Source organism: Amblyraja radiata, chromosome 7 (genome assembly GCF_010909765.2).
Source record: "Amblyraja radiata isolate CabotCenter1 chromosome 7, sAmbRad1.1.pri, whole genome shotgun sequence".
Lineage (NCBI taxonomy): Eukaryota > Metazoa > Chordata > Chondrichthyes > Rajiformes > Rajidae > Amblyraja > Amblyraja radiata.
In genome coordinates this window covers 75,798,755-75,815,320 of record NC_045962.1, presented here as the reverse complement: position 1 = coordinate 75,815,320, position 16,566 = coordinate 75,798,755, and the positions used below count along the sequence as shown (strand labels likewise).

Genomic DNA, 16,566 nt, shown 5'->3' with positions numbered 1-16,566 from the left:
CAGATTCACAACTCTCTGGGTGAAAAGGTTTTTCCTCATCTCCGTTCTAAATGGCCTACCCCTTATTTTTAAACTGTGGCCCCTTGTTCTGGACTACCCCAACACCGGGACCATGTTTCCTGCCTCTAGCGTGCCCAATCCCTTAATAATCTTATGCATTTCAATAAGATGCCCTCTCATCCTTCTAAGTTCCACTGTATACAAATCCAGTCGCTCCACTCTCTCAACATATGACAGTCCCGCCATCCCGGAAATTAACCTCGTGAACCTACGCTGCACTCCTTCAATAGCAACAGGAAACACAAGGGACCGCAGATGCTGGTTTACAGAAAAAGACACAAAGTGCTGGAGCAACTCAACAGATCAGGCAGCGTCTCTGGAGAGCTTGGACTCTTCTTCAGAAGGTTTCCGACCTGAAATGTTACCTATCCATGTTCTCCAGAGATGCCGCCTGATCCGCTGTGTTACTCCAGCACATCATGTCTTTTTTTTTTCACAAATAGAAATAACGCAGCTACAAACCGGCAAATCATTAATGAATTTGTCATCATTCATGAACCTGATGGTGTGGGGTTTCCCTTTGTTGTTCCGTGTGCAGTTTACAGGCTATTTCAGGTTTATTACGGGGATTAAACAAAAGGGGTTAGTTACTGCTTTAAGCTGTAAAATGCCAGAGTTGGCATCTAATTAGTGTTGCGGGCTGTTTGACGTCTTTGACGCTCCGCGCCATGATTAGCTCTGCCTACTTCTGCCAGGCATTAGCTGCTTATGCATTAATGCCCTAACCAAGGTGACACCCGGCATTACACATGCCACAAATATGTCAGTGGGCAGATGATACTTATGGAACGGAGCCAGCTTCCGCAATGCCAAGGCACTGTGTGTTACAGAGCCAAATGTTCAGGTCCAAGGGGTTTAGTCATCTTGACTACTTTGCAAGAAACAAATTTATTCAAACATTTTTCTCAAAGTATCACGCTCTGTGACAATTGGCTTTGATGTATCTGAATGGTCCACTTAGGTCTCTTCTGACAACAGCTACAAGGAAGCATTAATCTAAAATGACTATATGTCTGTGACTTTCTATAACTCCCACCTCTCCAGGAGTAGAGGAGGTAAATAGGATGCTGGACTCCAGCTGCTGAATAAGAGAGCTGTAGACTTTAAACTTTAGAGAACAGGCCCTTCGGCCCACAGAGTCCGCACCAACCAGCGATCACCCCGTACACTAGCACCACCTCACACGCCAGGGCCAATTTACCATTTTACCGAAGCCAATTAACCTACAAACCTGTATGACTTTGGAGTGTGGGAGGAAATCGGAACACCCGGAGAAGACCCACGCGGACACAAGGAGAATGTACAAACACTGTATAGCCAGCCGTAGTCAGGATCAAACCCGCGTCTGTAGCGCTGTAAGGCAGCAACTCTACCGCTGCACAACTGTACCACCCCAGCCAGCTGCCTGGAGGAGATTCACCAGGATATGCCTAGTTTGGAGACTGATGGGTTCTTCATAATGCCAACATACCTAAGGAGGTATATCGAATTATAAATAAATACTATAGAGTATATAATATTTTTTAATCTCATGGTAGTTGTGTATAAGACAAGAGGGCATTGTTTAAGGTGAGTGGTAGAAGGCATAGATAGAGTAGACAGTCAGAGCATTTTTCCCAGGATGGAAACATCAAGGCAACAGCATTTAGACAGTGTTTCGAGTCAGGACCCTTCTTCGGCAGCACGGTGGCTTACAGCATTGCCTTACAGCGCCAGATACTGGGTTCGATCCTGACTACGGGTGCTTGTCTGTACGGAGTTTGTACGTTCTCCCCGTGACCTGCGTGGGTTTTCTCCGAGATCTTCGGTTTCCTCCCACACTCCAAAGACGTACAGGATTGTATACGTATTACCTTGGTATAAATGTAAAATTGTCCTTAGTGTGGGGATCGCTGGTCGGTGCGGACTCAGTGGGCCGAAGGGCCTGTTTCGGCACTGTAGCTCTAAACTTACCTACACTAAACTTCAGACTAAGGGCGACCTTTGTGCCTGATCCACTGCTCAGAAAGTAGGGAAGATGTATTGTACACAGGAAGCAGACACACCTGCATTCCTTTTAAAAAAAAATGTAATTGACATTAATCCTAATTTAATGAATTATCAGCAAATTGACCAAATCAGAAACATCATGAATTTTTGTAATTTATTTATTTTGTTTAAAAAAAAAAGCAATTGATATTAAAATCCTTGATCAATTTACTTTATCAATTTGTTACATTAAAAGACCTTTGTTCCTTTATGTCAATTCATCTCCCATGAAAATGCTCATTGTTTAAGATCATTTGATACCCCAGAATTAAATTGAACCAAATCCTAATATTCAAATCCATATATTTTTGAAGAGCTCTATAAATGCTGTATATTCTTAAATAAACATTCATGCACATTTACATATTTAATCCATTAACTCTTGAAGGGGTAGAGTTTGAGAGTACAGTTTGAGAGTTTGATGTATAAAGTTTGAGAGTACAGTCATTGTTTTAAAGCAGAGAATGTAGGAATAACCTGAAAAGGGTGGTTTTGTTCAGTTTAGTGACTTTTAGAGTTTTGTTCAGCTCAACAGTGGAAACAGGCCCTTTGTTGCACCGAGTCCACACCGACCAATGATCACTCGTACACTAGTTCTCTGATATCCCCACACATTAGGAGCAATTTACAGAAGGCAATTAAACAATGAACCTGTACGTTTTTGGAATGTAGGGGGAAACCGGAGCAACTGGAGAAAACCCACGTGGTCACAGGGAGATTGTACGAACTCCGTACAGACATCACCCCCCAGTCAGATCGAACCCGGGTCTCAGGCACTGTAAGGCAGCAACTTTTCCGCTGCGCCTGGTGTCACGACAATTAGTAAATGATGTGAATCTGGGATCCTCCGCGCTCTTCTGAAATGTGCATGGTTATGTGGATGTTAAGACAATTTTGGAATCACATCATTATTCCCGTCTTCAAATACAAGGAATCATCAAAATGAGAACATTGGATGTTCATGGACTTTATCTTATCACTAAATGTTATTTATTTTATCATGTATCTGCGCATTGTGGACGGCTCAAATGTAATCATGTATTGTCTTTCCTCTGACTGGTTCGCATGCAGTGACAATAAACTCAACTAAACTAAACCAAAATTAAGTGCCACGTTTGATCATGATAGGTTTGAAGTTGAAAATAGTTTGTGAAATATGATTGGAATTTCACTGAGGTATGCATGATGAAATCATATCATGGTCTTCCTTTCATATGACCTGCCTCTGCATGAAGATTGCTGGATGCACAGCAGTAACATTACTTGGCATGCATCTCGCATATGTAATCATTGCTGTAACAATGATGTGCACACACCCGTTGCAGGAACTGTGGATTTTTGAATGGCGAAGTAGACTCTACAGGGAGGACGAAGGATTGTTCAAGTGTAAGCAAAAGAGATTTTGATTTTTTGCTAATTATCTAGGTTCGCTACACTGTCTTTTGTGGTAACCATGAATGTGAAATTGCTTTCATTGATAAGGGACAAGGTTGCCATTTACTAGACTGCTATCCCTTTCTCCCGAGATAGACACAAAATGCTGTAGTAACTCAGCGGGACGGGCAATATCTCTGGCTACAAGGAATAGATGACGTATCGGGACGCCACCCGAAAGATCCCCTATTCCTTTTCTCCAGAGATGGCGCCTGACCTGCTGAGTTACTCCAGCATGTTGTGCCTATCCTCGGTGTAAACCAGTATCTGCAGTTCCTTCCTACACATCCCTTTCTCCCTGTTCAATTGTAAGTTAAAGAAGATGTTCGTCTCTGAGCAATTCACCACTGAAGACAACCATGTAATCTTCTCTGCAAGACTAGATCTCTGCTATCTTGGAGTAAAAGCCTTATGTTTCTCTGTGATTCCATTTGTCTTTGTCACTGGTACAATTTCTTATTGAGAAGGGTGTTAGGCTGTTTGTCTGTTGTACAACTCCCAAGAAAAGTGATCAAGTTCACAACCATGACTTGAATTGAATTTGGAGTATTGCGTGCAGTACTGGTCACGCCTTTACAGGAAATACATGGAGGCCTTGGAGAGGGTGCGGAGGAGTTTTACCACCTGGATTAGGTTTCTGAACTGCAAAAGACTATATTATTATTGCACTATATTTGTTTTTTATTGAACTTTTTTTTCTCTTCTCCCGTTATGTACTATGTTTACATATTCACATATTCTGTTGTGCTGCAGCAAGTATGAATTTCATTGTCCCATCCGGGACATATGGCAATAAAACACTCTTGACTCTTGACAGCTACAGGGAGAGAGGTTAGATAGATTTGGACTGTTTTCTTTGGAGCGGAGGTTGAGGGGTGACTGGATAGAAGTATATAAAATGATGAGAGACATAGATAGGGTGGGGAGTCAGAACCTTTATCCCAGGGTGAAAATTTCCAATACAAGAGGGACTAGCTATAAGGTGAGAAGGGGAAAGTTTAATGGAGATGAGCGAAGCAAGTTTTTTACACAGTGGAGGGGGTCTGTAACACTCTGCCAGGGGTGGTGGTAGAGGCAGATACGATAGTAGTGTTTAAGAGGCTTTTAGATAGGTACATGGAAGCGCAGGGACAGAGGGATGTAGATCATGTGGAGGCAGATGAGATCAGTTTAACGTGACATCATGTTTAGCACAAACATTGTGGGCCGATGGGCCCTTTCCTGTGCTGTACTGTTCCATGTTCTACATTTGACAGTTTACACTGTGAAATGCCATGATCGGGGCTTAAGCTAAAACTAATAAATTGCATGCATTGGTTCATGGTCCTCGAGCAACTTTTGAGATTGTACAGAGCCATTGGATCCAACATTAGTGGCGGGGATGTTGTTGGATAAAGTCTACACATGGATTACTCAAAGATAATTAGCGTGACTTCACTATGGGCAGATTCTACCTCATCAATTTGATTGAAATTTTTAAAGATTTCTACTGTTGAGGCCAATTGGTATAATCAACATGGACTTCACTGGTGGCATGAACATTGATTTCTCATAATTCTGTTAACCCTTGCTGTCTCCTTCCCTTCCTACCTCAGCCCTCGGGCTCCTCCTCCTCCTTTTTCCTTTCTTCTCCCCACCTCCTCCCACCCCCTATCAGTCTGAAGAAGGGTTTTGGCCCGAAACGTTGCCTATCTCCTTCGCTCCATAGATGCTGCTGCACCCGCTGAGTTTCCCCAGCATTTTGGTGTACCTATGGACTTCACTAATTCTTTTGACATGAAACCACATGAGAAATTGGTCCAAAAGGTTAAAGCCCATTATGATTCTGGGAAAGTTAACAAATTGGATCAAATACTGGAGCAACAAATAATCTGCTAGAGGAACTCATTGGATCAAGTAGCATCTGTTGAGGGAAATGGACAGGTGGTGTTTTGGTCCATGACCCCTCATCTGGACCAGTTGTTTGATATTTTGCCTTTTTACATTAATGTATGTTTGAAGTTGATTATCTGGAATTAACATCCCTTAGGTTTAACCTGTGCTGAACTTGTTTTATTTAGCATATGAACGTTGACCAAAAAAGTCTACAGGGCTTCTATACAGGAATAACTCTATCTACACCTCGAGCTGCCTTGGAAAATCAGCCAACATAATCGAAGACTATCCCAGTCATTTCTTTTTCTTCCTGCTCTCATCTGGCAGAAAGTACTGAAGCTTGAAAGTGCGCACCATTAGAAAAGCTTCTTGTCCTTTGTTATCAAGATTCTGAGTGGCCCTTCAATAAGGCCGGGTACTGTATGATTCACCTCTCCCCTATTAAGGGCATTGGACTGCCTATTGAACTGATGTGCTACAATGCCAAGAACTACATTCTGCACTCTGTATATTTCCCTTTGCTCTATTCATTGTACTTGAGTTTGTCTTAGAACAAAGAACATAGAGCAATACAGAACTTGATTTATAAATAGTATTAATTGGTCTGATTAGATATAGAGAGGATATTTCCAGTAGTGGGGGAGTCTAGGACCAGAGGGCACAGTTTCACAATAAAAGGATGTACCTCTAGAATGGATATGAGGAGGAATTTCTTTAGCCAGAGGGTGGTGTATCTGACAAACTCATTGTCACAAACGGTGGTGGAGGCTAATGCCCCTGTCCCACTTAGGAAACCTGAACGGAAACCTCTGGAGACTTTGCACCCCACCCAAGGTTTCCGTGCGGTTCCCGGAGGTTGCAGGTGGTTGCCGGAGGTTGCAGGTAGTGGAAGCAGGTAGGGTGACTGACAAAAACCTCCGGGAACTGCCCGGAAACCTTGGGTGGGGCGCAAAGTATCCAGAGGTTTCCGTTCAGGTTTCCTAAGTGGGACAGGGGCATTAGTCATTGGTTATTTTTAAAGCGGAGATTGATAGGTTTTTGATTAGTAAGATTAGGGATAGACGGCAGGAGAATTGGTTTCAGAGGGAAAAATAGATCTGCCATGATTGAATGGCAGAACAGAGCTGATGAGCCAAATTACCTAATTCTGCTCCCGTTTCTTATGGCCTTATGATTGGATAGCATGCAAAAGACAGATTTTCACCATACATTGGTACACTGGACAATGATAAACCTAAACCCAAATCTAAAATAATTACTGCTCAGTCAGAGGGTGGTGAATCGGTGGAATTCGTTGCCACAGGTGGCTGTGGAGGACAAGTCATTGGGTAATTTTTAAGGTGGAGTTTGACAGATATTTGATTGGTAAGGGTGTCAAGGGTTATGGGGAGAAGGCAGGAGAATGGGGTTGAGAGGGTAAGATGTAACAGCCATGATTGAATGGTGGAATAGATGTGATGGGCCGAATGGCCTACTTATGCTCCAATGACTTATGAAGACAGATCGGATGTGGGAATAGGTTGACGTGCTGTAAATGAAGAGATCAAACCAGCTGATCCTCGGAGCGGCGTGCAATAATACAAGCAACTTGTGCTGCTCCTACACATGCATGTTTATTGCCAACACTCTACCTAATAAAATTTACACAGAAACACTGAACACATATTTGCCGTGTTATGGCTAATTAGTACCAGAGCCAAAGGCTTTGACAGCCCACATCCTGGTTGAAAGTCTTGTGGAAAATGGAATTTGCTTTATTAGTCAACATATTTTTTTTGCTGATTGTGATCAAAATTTCCTGCTTACAATTCTGCAACATATTCCTTATGAATTTTTCCAGTGGAAAGTTGACATTGAATGTCCTGTAAAATAACAAAACTAGCTTTGCCTGTGCTGTCTGTTTGTTTATTGAACTCAAATTAACTCTGATCCAGTAGGATATTCTGATGAAAACGATGTTGTAATGAATGAGGGATGCCCTGCTTTAGGTTTAGGTTCAATATTGTCACGTGTACTGAGGTGCAGTGAAGCACTTTGTTGTGCATGCTCTGCAAACGGATCAGCTAAACCATATATAAATGCATTATGTTATTACCTATGTACATTACCCATTCCTTCTCTCCAGAGATGCTGCCTGATCTACTGAGTTAAGGGGCTGTCCCACTTGGGCGACCTAATCCGCGAGTTCTGGCGAGTTTGCCCTCGACTCATACTCGCAGCATGGTTGACACGAGGGCGTAGGAGGTCTTTGTAACTCTCCTTCATGCTCGAGAGTAGTCCCCGTGTACTCGAGGCCTCAGCTAGGTCGGGGCGTATCTTTCAACATGTTGACAAAATGCCCGTGAGTAAAAAAAGGTCGCCATGGAAAAAACCGATACTTTTTTACTCGTAGGTTTAGTCGTAGTAGTCAATAGACAATAGACAATAGACAATAGGTGAAGGAGTAGGCCATTCGGCCCTTCGAGCCAGCACCGCCATTTAATGTGATCATGGCTGATCATCCCCAATCAGTACCCCGTTCCTGCCTTCTCCCCATATCCCCTGACTCCGCTATTTTTAAGAGCCCTATCTAGCTCTCTCTTGAAAGCATCCAGAGAACCTGCCTCCACCGTCCTCTGAGGCAGAGAATTCCACAGGTCGTAGTAGGTCGGCATGTTAGTCGTAGGTAATCGAGGGTAGTCGAAGGTAGTCGTAGATAGTCTTCATCATAGTCGAAGGGAGGTCGAAGGAGGTTGCCTTCACTCTCCACTATTCAGTGTCCAATTTTCCCGAAGTTACTCATAGCTAGTCGTAGCTAGTCGAAGCTAGTCTTCAACATGACATTTTTTCAAACTCTCCTTAACTCTTCTAAACTCGCCAATTAAGTTGCCGCAGTGGGACAGGCCCTTTACTTCAACATTTTGTATAGTTCACACATAAATACAATCAGTTCAAACTTGAGTACAATAGATAGAGCAAAGGGGAAGATACGGTATAGAATATAGTCCTCAGTATTGTAGCGCAATGTAGTGCATGAGTTCCTTAGACAAAGTTGAAGGATTATTGCTTGGTATCCTTTTTATAATTTGGTGATATTATTGCCATCTGCAAAATTAATGTAGAACCACTAACCCTTTTTTTTTCAGTTGTGAGCAGGGGCCTGAAATCTAAAAAAATATTCTGTATTAGTTTTGTCCGGGTGTTGCGGTTTCCTCCCACATTCTAAAGCCGTGCGGGTTTGTAGATTAATTGTTTAGTTTAGTTTAGTTTAGAGACACAGGTGCAGAAACAGGCCCTTCGGCCCACCGAGTCTGCGCTGACCAGCTATCCCCTCACATTAGCACTATCCTACACACACACTTGGGACAATTTACAATTTTAACCAAAGCCAATTAACCTACAAACCTGTAAGTCTAAAGGTCATAAGGTCATGGGTTATAGGTGTAGAGTTAGACCATTCGGCCCATCAAGCCTACTCGGCCATTCAATCATGGCTGATCTATCTCTCCCTCCGAACCCCATTCTCCTGCCTTCTCCCCAAAACCTCTGATACCTGGACGAATCAAAAATCTATCTATCTCTGCCTTAAAAATATCCAATGAGTTGACAAAGTATTCCACAGATTCATCACCCTCTAACTAAAATAAATTCTCCTCATCTCCTTCCTAAAAGAACATCCTTTATTTCTGAGGCTATGACCTCTAGTCCTAGGCTCTCCCACTAATGGAATCATCCTCTCCACATCCACTCTATCCAAGCCTTTTACTATTATGTATGTTTCAATGAGGTCCCTCCTCATTCTTCTAAACTCCAGCGAGTACAGGCCCAGTGCTGACAAACGCTCATCATAGATTAACCTACTCATTCCTGGGATCATTCTTGTAAACCTCCTCTGGACTCTCTCTAGAGCCAGCACATCCTTCCTCAGATATGGTGCCCAGAATTGCTCACAATATTCCAAATGCGGCTTTACAAGCACCTTATAGAGCCTCAGCATTACATACCTGTTTTTGTATACAAGCCATCACAAAAATAAATGCTAGCATTGAGTTTGCTTTCTTTACCACCGATTCGATTTGCAGATGAACTGTTTGAGAATCCTGCACCAGCACTCCCAAGTCCCTTTACACCACTGATTTCTGGATTCTCACCCCATTTAGAAAATAGACTACACCTGTATTCCTACCAAAATGCATGACTCCACACTTTGCTACACTATATTCCATCTGCCACTTCTCTGCCCACTTCCCCAACCTGTCCCAGTCCTTCTGACAAGCCCTTGCTTTCTCTACACTACCTTCCTTTCCACCTATCTTTGACCACCTTTGATACTGTGGGCTCTCATCTTCCTTAACAGCCTCACGTGTGGCCCCTTATCAAAGGTTTTCTGAAAATCGAAGTAACCAACATCTACTGACTCACCTCTGTCTATCTTTGGAGCGTGGGAGGAAACCCGAGCAGAAAATCCCCACAGGTCATGAAGAGAACGTACAAACTCCATACAAACATCACCCGTGGTCAGGATCGTAACCGGGTCTCTGTTGCTGTAAGGCAGCAAATTTACTGCTGCACCATCATCTGCCCCAGTTTGGTTATTGGTTTCTGTAAATTGTCCCAAGCATGTTTGATAGTCAGTATGGACTCGGTGGGCCGAAGGGCCTGCTTATATGCTGTATCTCTAAACTAAACTAAACTAAACTAAACTAAACTAAACTAAACTAAACTAAACTAAACTAAACTAAACTAAACTAAACTAAACTAAACATGTGTATTTTGATTGGACTGTTCTCTAATAACTATTGTACTGTATGGAACACAAAAGCAAAATTTTAATAGCAGTATTAATGCTGGTCAATGTTTGTATAATGTTTGTTTAAGATTTTATAATACTTTTAGTAGAATCAAGGCTTTTATGTTACTGTTTAATGTTGATGAGGAACTATTGTGCAGTAGTTTTGTGGTAAATGTCACTCATGGGTATAATTATTCTATAGCAGGAGGGAGTTGGAGCTGGTTAGCCTGATCCACGATTCACGGCTGCCGTTTTCAAAGGGAGATGTATCAAATGTAAACAGATAAAATGAAAAGAATAATCTGTTGGCAGTCAACTGTAAATACTTTGCTACATTCCTATGGCATGGCATGAAATAAACTGAGGCATCTCTGTAATATGAACACATATTGCAAGTGAATGCTGTCAGGACTTTACATCTCCTGAAGCTGCCTGTCCAGTTGAATCAATATTCCGATCCAGATTTCAATACATTATTGTAGTATAAATAGGAACAGATTATGCTTGTGATCATGAGTACACTAGCGGGTGTACCTTTCAAGGCAGTTCCATGCCCAAGGGTTTAGATAACATTGATGGGCTGTTTCAGTTTCTTATTGATCGTCTATAGAAGGAAACAAATTTTACTTGATGTTTTAATGTTGGGTAATATAATGAATGTGCTACCAATGAACAGTGTGGATGTGTTGGCTGGATGCAGCAATCATTCCAATTTCAATCAAAACAGTGTACCGTAGTTCTTTAATATAGGATGCTAACATTTCTCTTTCTCTGACCTCCTCTCTATCTCTCTCCCACCTACTCTTGTCTCTTATTTTGCTATTTCTCTCTTTCTTTTACTCTCAACTTCTTTTTACGTTCATGGCATAATGCGCTTGAAGAGAAACATCTCACTGAAGCAAAAATAATGACATTTCACCGCAGGTCTTTATTTTCAATACTGATGAACTATTTTCAGAGTGTCAATTCCACCATATGCAATCCACATCTCAGTTTGATTCTAAAAATAACATGAAAGTCTGCGAACTGGAAGTCTTTACCGAAATCTACATATTTTCCACACAGGATGTTATTTAACTTATTTCACAATCTTTCTTGAGAAAAATACGTGGCTAGAGGCAGCTATTACTGGCGAATAGTCACAAACATCTATTTTGGATTGACTACATGGGTTATAATGCTGTTATTTTAAGGTGTCACTGTTCTTGCAATGTACAGATAACCTGTGAATAAAACATTTTGCTTTAAGATTTTTAACTGGAATTTTTAGCTTTTAGTTTAGTAATCTGGCATGAAACTATACTCAAGGTTGGTATTGATAATAGCTTTACTCAAAGTTGGTGTTGATAATAATAAACAAATTGGCACAAAGTTTTCAGTTTACATTTGCGTGCAATTCATCTAGAAGATTAATATTTGTGTTTGTTTGAGAGATACAGCGCGGAAACAGGCCCTTCGGCCCACTGGGTCAGTGCCAACCAGCAATCCCAACATATTAACACTATCCTACACCCACTAGGGACATTTTTAAAATTTTACTAAGCCAATTAAACTACAAACCTGTATGTCTTTGGAGTGTGGGAGGAAACCGAAGATCTCGGTGAAAACTCACGCAGGTCACGGGGAGAACGTACAAACTCCGCACAAACGGCACCCGTAGTCAGGATCAAACCTGGGTCTCAGGCGTTGCATTCGCTGCAACTCTACCACTGCACCACCGTGCCGGCATCATGTTCAGCTCACAACTTATGGGCCGAAGGGTCTGTTCATCTGATATCTTTTTCTGTGCTCTATGTTCTAATTGCCTATCAGTATCTAATGTTCACTGAACCGACCTACCTACCTACCTCCAACCTCATCTACTGTAAGAGGTTCACTTGCACCTCCTCCAACCTCAATGGGGTACTGATTTTAGATGATCAGCAACGATCACATTGAATGGCGGTGCTGGCTCGAGGGGCCGAATGGCCTACTTTGACCTATTTTTCTATGTTTCTAATGGGCAAGTCCCATTTGCCTGCATTTGTCCCGCAGTCCTCTAAACCATTCTTATCTCTATATCTGTCCAAATGCCTTTTAAAAATCATCATAACAGTATTTAAAATGTATGGTAGCACAATGATAGTCAGTGGCATAATCATTGTGGCTTAATCAATCTTTAATAATATTATCATACTCCACATAATATAACAAGATAAAGTTCTTCTCACTGTTACTTTGTTGAGGCAGTAATGGCCCTGTCCCACGGTACGAGTTCATTCCAAGAGCTCTCCAGAGTTAAAAAAAAATCAAACTCGTGGTAAGCACGGAGAATGAACGTAGCGGGTACGTCGGAGCTCGGGGACGTCTCTTAGCGGTGCGTAATGCTAACGGCAGGTACTCGGGAAGACTCGCTAACGGCAGGTAAGCTCGGGAAGACTCGTGAAGATCGTTCAACATGTTGAAAAATGTCCACGAGATCCCCGAGTACCGACGAGCGGCCATTACCGTAAATCTCCGAGTTCGAATCAGGGCAAACTCGGGAGAGCTCTTGGAATGAACTCGTACCATGGGACAGGGCCATAACAAGTTGACACTCCCATTAAAATCCAACTAAGGAATTTGAGACAAATTCAGACTGGGCAATATTACGGTGGTCATGGGAAATTTCAATATGCAGATAGACTGGGAAAATCAAGTTGATACTGGACCCCAAGAAAGGGAATTTGTATGGAACAAGCTGCCAATGGAGGTAGTTGAGGCTGGGACTGTCCCAATATTTAAGAAACAGTTAGACAGGTAGATGGATAGGACAGATTTGGAGGGATGTGGACCAAGCGCAGGCAGATGGGTATAGTATAGCTGGGACATGTTGTCTGGTGTGGGTGTTGGGACGAAGGGCCTTTTCCCACACTGTATCACTCTATGACTAATTTGGGTGCCATATACATATGAGGAAGGATGTGTTGGCTCTGGAGAGCATCCACAGGAGGTTTAAAAGAATGACCCCAGGAATGTTGATGGCACTTTCTCTCTTGAGTGTAGTCTTACTTTCTTTCCGTCCTTTACAAAGAGCACACTGATGTTGTATATCGGTAACTACCAGCATTGCAATATATGGCTACAGCCATACTTAACTACCCCTACCGGATTGCTTTCTTAATTTATTTTAAGGGATGTGGGCATTGTTAGCATGATGATGGCTTAACGAGGACTTATATACAAAAACAGGTATGTAATGCTGAGGCTCTATAATGTGCTAGTATGCCCACATTTGGAATATTGAGAGCAATTCTGGGCACCATATCTGAGGAAGGATGTGCTGGCTCTGGAGAGGGTCCAGAGGAGGTTTACAAGAATGTTCCCAGGAATGAGTAGGTTAACCTATGATGAGCGTTTGTCGGCACTGCTGGAGTTTAGAAGACTGGGGGGGGGGACTCATTGAAACATACAGAATAGTGAAAGGCTTGGATAGAGCGGATGTGGAGAGGATGTTTCCGTTAATGGGAGTATCTAGGACCAGAGGTCATAGCCTCAGAATTAAAGGACGTTCCTTTAGGGGAGACCTGAGGAAGAATTTATTTCGTCAGAGGGTGGTGAATCTGTGGAATTCTTTACCCCAAAAGGCTGTGGAGGCCTAGTTAAGGCAGCATGGAGTAAATTAGGTGCTTGAGGAGTATAAAGAATGTAAAAAGAATCTTAAGAAAGAAATTAGAAAAGCTAAAAGAAGATATGAGATTGCTTTGGCAAGTAAGGTGAAAGTAAATCCAAAGGGTTTCTACAGCTATATTAATAGCAAAAGGATAACGAGAGATAAAATTGGTCCATTAGAGAGTCAGAGTGGACAGCTATCTGCAGAGCCAAAAGATGTGGGAGATATTGAACTATTTATTTTCTTCGGTATTCACCAAGGAGAAGGATATTGAATTATGTGAGGTAAGGGAACCAAGTAGAGTAGCTATGGAAACTATGAGATTCAAAGAAGAGGAAGTACTGACACTTTTGAAAAATATAAAAGTGGATAAGTCTCCAGGTCCTGACAGGATATTCCCTAGGACATTGAGGGAAGTTAGTGTAGAAATAGCAGGGGCTATGACAGAAATATTTCAAATGTCATTAGAAATGGGTATAGTGCCGGAGGATTGGCATACTGTGCATGTTGTTCCATTGTTTAAAAAGGGTTCTAAGAGTAAACCTAGCAATTATAGACCTGTTAGTTTGACGTCAGTGGTGGGCAAATTAATGGAAAGGATACTTAGAGATAATATATATAAGCATCTGGATAAACAGGGTCTGATTAGGAACAGTCAACATGGATTTGTGCCTGGAAGGTCATGTTTGACTAATCTTCTTGAATTTTTTGAAGAGGTTGCTTGGGGAATTGATGAGGGTAAGCAGTGGATGTTGTCTATATGGACTTCAGTAAGGCCTTTGACAAGGTTCCTCATGGAAGGTTAGTTAAGAAGGTTCAATTGTTGGGTATTAATGGTGGAGTAGCAAGATGGATTCAACAGTGGCTGAATGGGAGATGCCAGAGAGTAATGGTGGATGGCTGTTTGTCAGGTTGGAGGCCGGTGACTAGTGGGGTGCCTCAGGGATCTGTGTTGGGTCCACTGTTGTTTGTCATATACATCAATGATCTGGATGATGGTGTGGTAAATTGGATTAGTAAGTATGCAGAAGATAGGTGGTGTTGTGGATAATGAAGTAGATTTCCAAAGTCTACAGAGAGATTTATGCCATTTGGAAGAGTGGGCTGAAAGATGGCAGATGGAGTTTAATGCTGATAAGTGTGAGGTGCTACATCTTGGCAGGACAAATCAAAATAGGACGTACATGGTAAATGGTAGCGAATTGAGGAATGCAGTTGAACAGAGGGATCTAGGAATAACTGTGCATAGTTCCCTGAAGGTGGAATCACATGTAGATAGGGTGGTAAAGAAAGATTTTGGTATGCTGGCCTTTATAAATCAGAGCATTGAGTATAGAAGTTGGGATATAATGTTAAAATTGTACAAAGCATTGGTGAGGCCAATTCTGGAGTATGGTGTACAATTTTGGTCGCCTAATTATAGGAAGGATGTCAACAAAATAGAGAGAGTACAGAGGAGATTTACTAAAATGTTGCCTGGATTTCAGTAACTAAGTTACAGAGAAAGGTTGAACAAGTTAGGTCTTTGTTCTTTGGAGCGCAGAAGGTTAAGGGGGGACTTGATAGAGGTCTTTAAAATGATGAGAGGGATAGACAGAGTTGACGTGGATAAGCTTTTTCCATCGAGAGTAGGGAAGATTCAAACAAGAGGACATGACTTGAGAATTAAGGGACAGAAGTTTAGGGGTAACATGAGGGGGAACTTCTTTACTCAGAGAGTGGTAGCTGTGTGGAATGAGCTTCCAGTGGAAGTGGTGGAGGCAGGTTCGATTTTATCATTTAAAAATAAATTGGATAGGTATATGGACGGGAAAGGAATGGAGGGTTATGGTCTGAGTGCAGGTAGATGGGACTAGGGGCAAATAAATGTTCGGCACGGACTTGAAGGGCCGAGATGGCCTGTTTTCCGTGCTGTAATTGTTATATGGTTATATGGTTATAATGGATATTTCTAAGGCAGAGATAGTTCGCTTCTTGATTGGTACGAGTATCATGGGCAATGATACAGGAGAAGGCAGGAGAATGGGGTTCGGAGGGAGAGATAGATCAGCCATGATTGAATGGTGGAGTAGACTTGATAGGCCGAATGGCCTAATTCTTCTCCTATCCCTTATGACCTTATGACAGTGTTTTCACCTAACAACACATACGATGATATCATAGTGACATATGGAGGTGAATCCTGTGATGTGAATTCTATGGTCTGAATCATATCGCAAAACAAAGGAATTCATTGTAGCTACTGTAGCTGTCAGCTAGACTCAGTTAGTTGCACTGTCAATCAGAAGGACATGGGTTCAAGTACCTCTTGAGTTTGAGCAGATAATATGTCAACACATTGGTGCCAAATTGAAAGCGTATAATATTGCTTGATATACTGTGAATAATTTTGACTTTTGATTGAAATAAAATCTGGAAATGTTGATATGCATGCTGCTTTAGATACCACATTACAAATTTAAAATGACTTCTGATTTCTTTTGAGTTAGTATTCTATTGGAGGTCCCTATTGCCCGTTGAGATGAATGTGAAGGATCTTCAAGTTGTTCCAAAATTATGTGGGGCAAAGCTATGGTAGACCTTGGGAAAGATATCCCCATTGCAGTGGAATCTAAACTACAAAGCATAGGGTAATAGCATAGGAAGGTTGAGATCCCACAAACCTGTCTGTATCGACGGGATGATGTTGGAGAGAGTTAGAAGCTTCAAATTCCTTGGCGTGCATATTTCTGAAGATCTTTCCTGGACCCATCACACTGATGCAATA

General features: G+C 41.9%; 1 long non-coding RNA gene across 1 annotated transcript; it reads right to left on the bottom strand.

Annotated features, from left to right (window-relative positions):
• Positions 1-4,611: 4,611 nt before the first annotated feature.
• On the bottom strand, positions 4,612-13,455 carry LOC116975549. The gene is made up of 3 exons (XR_004412654.1): positions 13,363-13,455; positions 12,514-12,515; positions 4,612-4,623 (listed from the first exon to the last, which is right to left on the bottom strand). It is a non-coding gene; the product is annotated as an uncharacterized LOC116975549 (long non-coding RNA).
• Positions 13,456-16,566: the final 3,111 nt, after the last annotated feature.